This window comes from Pseudonaja textilis, chromosome 2 (assembly GCF_049901715.1).
Source record: "Pseudonaja textilis isolate UNSWEBS1 chromosome 2, rPseTex1.2, whole genome shotgun sequence".
NCBI lineage: Eukaryota > Metazoa > Chordata > Lepidosauria > Squamata > Elapidae > Pseudonaja > Pseudonaja textilis.
In genome coordinates this window covers 101,096,944-101,104,563 of record NC_141991.1, presented here as the reverse complement: position 1 = coordinate 101,104,563, position 7,620 = coordinate 101,096,944, and positions in this window count along the sequence as shown.

The following is a 7,620-nucleotide window of genomic DNA, read 5'->3' as shown; positions in this document are numbered from 1 at the left end:
TCCACCCATCTCACTCTCAGAGCAGCACTGTGACAGGTCAGTGAACATTTTGAAAACTTTATGTGGGTGCATCTCACAGCCTTCCACAGGTGACCCTTTTTTCATGCACACTACACCACTTTCTTGAACTCTTGTTCCAAGAATATGTATGCTGCAATTGAGTTGCAGTTGAAAGAAACCAATTCTTTGCTACCATCTAGTGGTCATTTAGAAAATATATTAACAGTGATTTGGGGGAAAATAATTGGAGGGAGGAAGGCAGGGTTGGGTTTCTACCAGTTCTGTCCACCTCTGTAGAACCAGTAGCTCTGAAGAGAAGCAGACATAGAACCAGTTCTATCTCTGCTGATGTTTTTGCCCACCTGCCCACCCAGGTTCTTACTTGACCTTTCTTTCCTGATTTTTCAACTTCAGCTGCTGTGAGAGGCACAGCTGTGATTAAAAAAGCAGGAAAAGAGGGCTGTTTCAAAGGCTGCTTCTCTGCATGCAGGAGCTGATGATGATTTACAGGCACATGCAGCGTGCAGGAAAGCACATCATAAATCACCAAACTGGTAGTTAACCCTGTCGTATCCCATCCCTGGAGGAAGGGATAGATAGATGAGACAGAGAGAGAGAAAGAGAGAGAGACAGAGAGAGTCGGAGAGGGAGAGAGGGAGAGAGACAGAGAGGGAGGGGGAAAGAGAGGGAGGGATAGAAAGAGAAAGAAAGACAGAGGGGGGAAAGAGAGTGGGGAGAGGGGGAGAGAGAAAGAGAGAGAGGGAGCGAGAGGGAGGGAGAGTTGGGGAGGGAAAGAGAGGGAGGGGCAGAGAGAGACACATGCACATTAAATGCGTGCTTTGAGCACAGATGGGGGGTTTGATACTGACCTACTCCTGCAACCCTACCCTCTCCCTGTGTGTTGAACAGCTGATGCATGGTAATCCACTGTGCCACGGGAAGCAGTTCGCTCACAGGTGATTGGTTCGGCCGAGCCAGGCTGAACTTGTAGAATACCACCCCCGATTTAAAGAGATGTTGAAAGGAAGAAGCCATTGATTTATTCTTCATAGCACCTGAGGGTGGGACAAGAAGTAATGATTGGAAACTCCTCAAAAGGAGATGCAGGAATTAAGGGGGAATTTCCTGACAGAGAGAACAATTTATCAGTGGAATAGCTTGCCAACTGGAGTTGTAAGTGGTCCATTGCTGGAGGTTTTCAAGACAAGATTAGACAACCATTTGTCCAAGATGGTCTGGAATGATTGGAAACCATTGTAGATGAGGGTTCCTTGGTGCACTCTGAGCTTGCTTGTTTCATTACCCAAATTAGGTAACATCATCAGTGCTAGTAGCTGAATGAAACATCTGCAAGAAAACAAGCAAGTTCACCAAGGACCCTTCATTTCAACCCTGAGCTATAAATATTGTCCTTTATTGGTACCATTGTACATGTGAAGGCAGATTTTAAATGAGCCAATAATTAAAAGGGACAGCTTTAGGAAATGAACAATGGGTATAATGGCCAAAGCGGCATCTCAGCAAGGAAATAATATCTGTAGAAAAATAGTCAAAAAAGGTAAATATATAAGGAACATACCTCTCATGTATTTTCTTTCATGTTGAATGTATTCTCTTTTGACTATCAATAAGAGAAAGAAGAGCAAGACTTGAGCTACATCATGGAGAAGACAGATAATAACAGGTGACAGGCAGAGGAAATGCTCCTCAGCTTCTATTTTGCTTACTCTTTTCTTCAAAAAGATCTATGAACACATGAATCTCAGCAGAGATAGAAGGTAAAAGGCTTATTTTATTTATTTTATTATTTATTAAACCAATTTATATAGCTTACCATTTCACAAACAAATACTTTTGCATGGTGCACAACAGAGCTATAGTTCATTAGACAATCCTTCATCAATTGGTTCATTCTTCTTCGTATATATAATATAGGTTGGCACCTTTTTCTTTCCCTCACAACCCTCAGAGTCCTGGTGATGCCTTCTCATTCTCCTCCTTGGCTGACCTACAGAACTCTCTGCCAGTTTGCTTGGGATGTGGATGAATAAAGGGAGCTGTGGATTCTGAGGAAAACTATATTCCTGCTTTCAACTCCAGCATGTCCCCAATGGCCCCTTGTATGGAGGAAGAGGGCTTTCCCATTGGTCACAGGTGCTCCCCAACCAGTTTTACCTTGCCAACAGACATCCAAATTATTCCCTCATCTTTCCCCCACTGGCTGTATTGTTTAAATTTTGTCCTTGGTTCCAAAGCAACCAATGGATGTTCATCCATCAGACTTGCCATCAGCCAATAAGGCATAGGGACAGAGGGAGGTGGGAAAAAGGGTGGGGATACAGTTCTCTCATCACTTGTGACACACAGCCTATGGGTTTTATAAGAAGTGTAATCAAAGGCATGGGGACACTGAAACAGCTACAACTTTTCCAAATTTCATTTCTGCAGGAATCATGGGGCCTAAGGGAGATCATTTGAGTTTGCTTTGGTTCAATAAAAAAAATGTACACTTTCCAATTTCACCAAATTGTCAAAGTATCAAACAGGCACAAAGTATCAAATATACTTTTAGTAGTGTACAGATGTACCAATTAAATCAACTCAAGATGATTTATGTGTTCCTGATTATTATGAACAAGTATAAAATTTCCAGGCCAGGTCAATTATATCCAAGAATGTTAGGGATGTTATTGTGGAGATCTTTCTATTATCTCTGATAATTCATAGAACATGGGAGTAGTGCTAGAGAGCTGAAGAAGAGCAAATGTTGTTCCTATCTCTCTTTTTTTTTAAGGAACCAGGAAACTGATGTCGATTTCAGATTTAACTCTTCTTTGTTGATAGAGCAATGTGGTAGACATAATGTGTCTTGACTTCAGCAAAGCATTTGACAAACTCTTCCATGCGATTTAAGTCAAAGATAGCATAGTGTGGGCTGGACAATGCAACCATTAGACAGATATAGAGCTGACTGAACAATTGTACCCACTGACTATATATTAACGACTCTGTCAGTGGGAGGAGGTGATAAATGGCACGTTGTAATACTCCACTCTAGTCCCTGTGCTATCCTATGTATTTATAAATTACTTGGATGAGAGCTTTTAAAATAGGGCTAAATGTTTGCTGAAGGGAAAGAGATGTGGGGGCAGGGGGGTTAGCAAGTACTTGAGAAAACAATATCAAATTGCAGGAAGAACTTGACAAGCACAACCAGTGAATGGAAACCAATAAGATAAATGTCATCATGGGTTAATATGCAAAGTACTGCATCTAGTTATAGAAATACCAAAAGCATGATTTTGGAGCATATTGCCTAGCAGTACATGTGAAAAGACCTGAGTATTGTGATGGATTGCACACTAAACATAAGTCAACATTATGTTGTAGTTGCATCAACAGTGGTACCGTATACTTCTCTCCATTCTATGTTTGGCTCATCACTTCTAAAATATTATTTCCAATACTGGGCACTGTGTTTGGAAAGAACATTGACTAACTTGACCTCACCCATATCCAGAAGTTAGCAGTCGAGATAAAAGTCCTGAAAGGGGAAAAATTACAGACACGGTTAGAAACACTGGGTATGTTTAACCTATAGAAGAGAAGATTGTGGGGAGACTGTTGTTTGCATAATGGGCTGTCATTGTTTAAATGGTTTAAATGACAAAGAACTAGATTTTGGTTAGATATCAGGAAAAACAAAATCTTGAAAGAGCTGTTCAGTAACGGAACACACTACAGGCAGGCAATTTACCAGAATAGTTGGGATCCAAATTTTCATTGCTAAGCAATGATACACCCAATTTTACAACCTTTTTTGCCATGATTGTTTAGCAAATCACTGCAGTTTTTAAGTGAAAACTATTCGTTAACTGAATCCTACTTCTCCTATTAACTTTGCTTATTGTAAGCCAGTTGGGAAGGTTGAAAATGGTAATCATATGACCCTAGGTGACTGCAACCATCATAAATAATGCTGGTTTGATCACATGACCATGGGGATGCTGCAATGATTTTAAATGTAAGTTGTAAGTAACGTTTTTCAGTGCAATTGTAACTTTGAATGGTCACTAACAAATGGTTGTAAGTCAAGCTCTACCTGTAACTCAAAAGCTGGTGAAATCTCCTTTGCTGGAGGGGTTTAAACAGGCTGAGTGTTAATTTACTGGTAATATGTGGTAGTGGAATATTTCAATTGCATTGGAGAACCAAAGAGTTGGAAATTTGAAATGTTGAGTCCTGACACTTCGGGATATATATGAGACATCTCCTGCTGCTAATAAAATGCATTCTAATATGTGACTACCTGCAATCAGTATGAAACCAGTTTATAATAGTGGCAAAACATGTGATAAACTCAATGGACACAAAGTTAAGAGAGAGTTATCCTTGCCACAGCTTGTTCCAATATAATCTGTGTCCCCCTCTTCAAACTCAGATGTCTAACATTTGCAGAAAGGTACAGATTTTTGGAGGAGGCATTGTGGCTTCAATTCAGATTGAAAACATTAAAAAAAATGAGACGATTGTCTTTGTAGAAGAAGCAGTATCAGGATTTACCTTCCAAACAATTTCAGAGATGGAAGAGAGAGGGAAATCTTGGTAGATTTAAGGTTCCCATGAATAACAAAAGCATCATGGCATACATTTTGTCTCTTTCAGGCATGTATGTAACATGACACATGCAAAAAAAAACGGGACTTATGTTGTAATTTTGCTTTTATCCTTCTTTTATCCTTTGCTGCCTCCAAGAATGTCTCTGCAAAGCCAGGATAGCTAACCAATGTAATGACACAGCATGACTTTGAACCTATGGATACCTTACCCATTCCACAAATATATAGGCAGATTCTGAAACAGAAACAAACAAACTGAAATGCAGGTCCCTTACTTTTCTCTGTGCTTGTTTTTCTTTTAAAGAAAAGATTATCCACACAAGTTTAGGGATCCTTCCTCCCTTCCTCTACTGAAAGTGTTTAGCCCAGACATTTCTGTTTATATGTATTATTAAAAGATTGAGATACAATGACTTCCTTACCTGTATATCACATGGGATGCATCTGCTTCTTTCTGGGTCAACATTTTTTTTTAAAAAAAAAATCTTTAATATTGTCCTTAATTTTACAGCAGCAATTCTCAGATGCCACCATTAAGATTTACCCCTGGGGCTTTTCACTGCACCTCCCCATCTCTTGAGCCACATATCTATTTCAATTAAGAAACCCGACAGTGATATTAGCCAAATGGCATCTGTTTAGAGCTGAGCATTTATGAAGGATTTTCCAGGACACATCTCTTTCCCAGGGGTGGGATGCTACTGGTTCGGCCCGGTTCTATAGAACATGTAGCTGCGAAGAGCACCTGACACCGAACCAGTTCGGTGTTTGGCCCACCCACCTTCCCGGGCTCTAGGCTGTCCTTTATTCCCTGCTTTTCCCCCCTCAGCTACTTTGCGTGGCACAGCTGAGATTCGAAAAAGCAGGAAACAAGAGGATTTTCAAATGCTGCGCACCTGAGCGCAGCACTTGTCAGCTGTCCAGGCAGCACAGCTGATGATTTCTTGCAAACTCTGCACATACAATTGTCCTCAATTTGGAGACCCGGCAAATCGCTCCACTGGCTGACACCCCCCCGCCCCCACTCACTCCTTACCTGGCATACGAGCCATCCAACTTGCCTGGTTTGGTAAGTTGCTAGTTTTCCTTTTTTTCCTCCCGACCATTAGCTGTTCTGTTCTGCCAGGAGATATAGATTAGGTAGAAAGCAGGAAATCCTTGGATTTCTTGCTTTCTAGCTAATCTAAAAGCAGAGTCGAACCTTCCTTAGGACTGAAGCTTTTCAGTGCAGACTTAGGTAGCCGATTGCAGATGGATAGATTTCTAATGTAATCTTTGATTCTGTGAGCAACTCAATCTGCCTGACTGCTTTGCTTGCTTTTGGGTAAAAGTTGCTCTTTTTTATAAAAAAATCAATATTTACATCAATATTTATAATATTTGCATACAAGCCACACCCACACAGTCACATGACCAAGCCACACCCATAAATTAGGCCACACCCACAGAACCAGTTGTTAAGAGATCTGAATCCCACCCCTGCTCTTCCCCCCTCTCCCCCAAAAAACACAGGCTAGTACTTCTGTTGATTATGAGAAATGTACTTTGCATCAACATTTTGATACATTTGCCCACAAGTTCAAATAATAATAAACTTTACAACTTATAGAAACAATTAACATACCATTATAGGAACTTATCCAGTTCCTTGACAATTAACTTCCTATGGCTCCATGAACTTTTTTGGCTTCACATTATGATTTCCTTCCTGCTTCGTTTTCCTTCTATGCCTTTTTTGCCCAAAATCAATTGTTGCTTGGTCCAAATTCAGTGATCTTCAACTATAAAATGGAAGTCTTTACTACCTGGTTAGATGCCTTTCTTCTACAGGAAGAAAAACATGAAGCAGCAGTCCTAGTTTATTGGTAGGATTTATAGACGGAATTCCTGATCTCTGATGAACATTTATTATTAGGGATTTAAAAATCTGTTTAAAAAAAAAATCCTTGTATGCTGCCCAGAGTCTTTGACAAGCAGGCAGCTCTATAAATTTTCATTATATGTAAATGAATACATACAGCCCAGTATTTGCAGTGAAGGTGGTGCAAGAGAGGAAAAAAACTAAATGGTAATATGAAAGATATCAAAACAAGATCCTTGCTATCCAGAGATAGCAAAAGCATTTGGAACCAGCATGGCAGGGAGCAGGGACATCCCCAGGATGGATCATCAATATCTGAATAGTGTAGGGCAGATCCCTTTTTAACATGTGCTACATGCATTGCCTGCATTTAAAAGGGGCAAGGCTTTGATTCTCCAATTGCACCTATTGGTTTGTATGACCTTCCCTGAAAACACCTCTGAGTGGGAAAGTCCCACCAACACTAGCAGAAAAACCACTCCTGAACAGGAAGTAAAGATGGTTGAGGATGTCAGCAAATCATGCCAGCATCAGCTGCCAGTGTAGAGGATGAAAAGCTAGAAAATGTGGGTGGTTCAAAGAGAATCACCCAATGAATTTTAGCTAGAAGGTGAATAAAACCCAGCCAAGAGAGAGAAGATGGAAAGTTTGGGGGCCTAGCCAGAAAGCACGAAATGAGCAACATGTAATTCTGTCCAAAAACAAATTACCAAATTGCCCTGGATGGAGGGTGGGTTTGGGCTTGTGTTAGGACTGAGTGGGCTTTAGGGCTGGTCTTGTACCCTTTAGAGCTCTCTACTTGTGGAAGGTTTGGCAGCAGTGGGAGGAGAGTAATTCCCCTAAGAGCTTGCTAAGTCTTTGCTCCAGCGAATGTTTAGGGTTATCAGAGTGGTCCACAACACGAAAGGCTATAATAACACAGTAATTTGAATGTACTAAAAGCAACGGTTAGCAGGACGGATGGGCATTTCCCATTCCAAAACGAGACCTGCAGCCCGAACGAAGTGGATCCAGATAAGCACCATCACTCAGAAAAGCGACCCAGATGTTACGCCATCTACCTCCTTCCAAAGGATACCTCCAGATGTGAGGTACCACCGACACCACCGTCACAATAAGCAGCCTTTGTGGGGGAGGCTA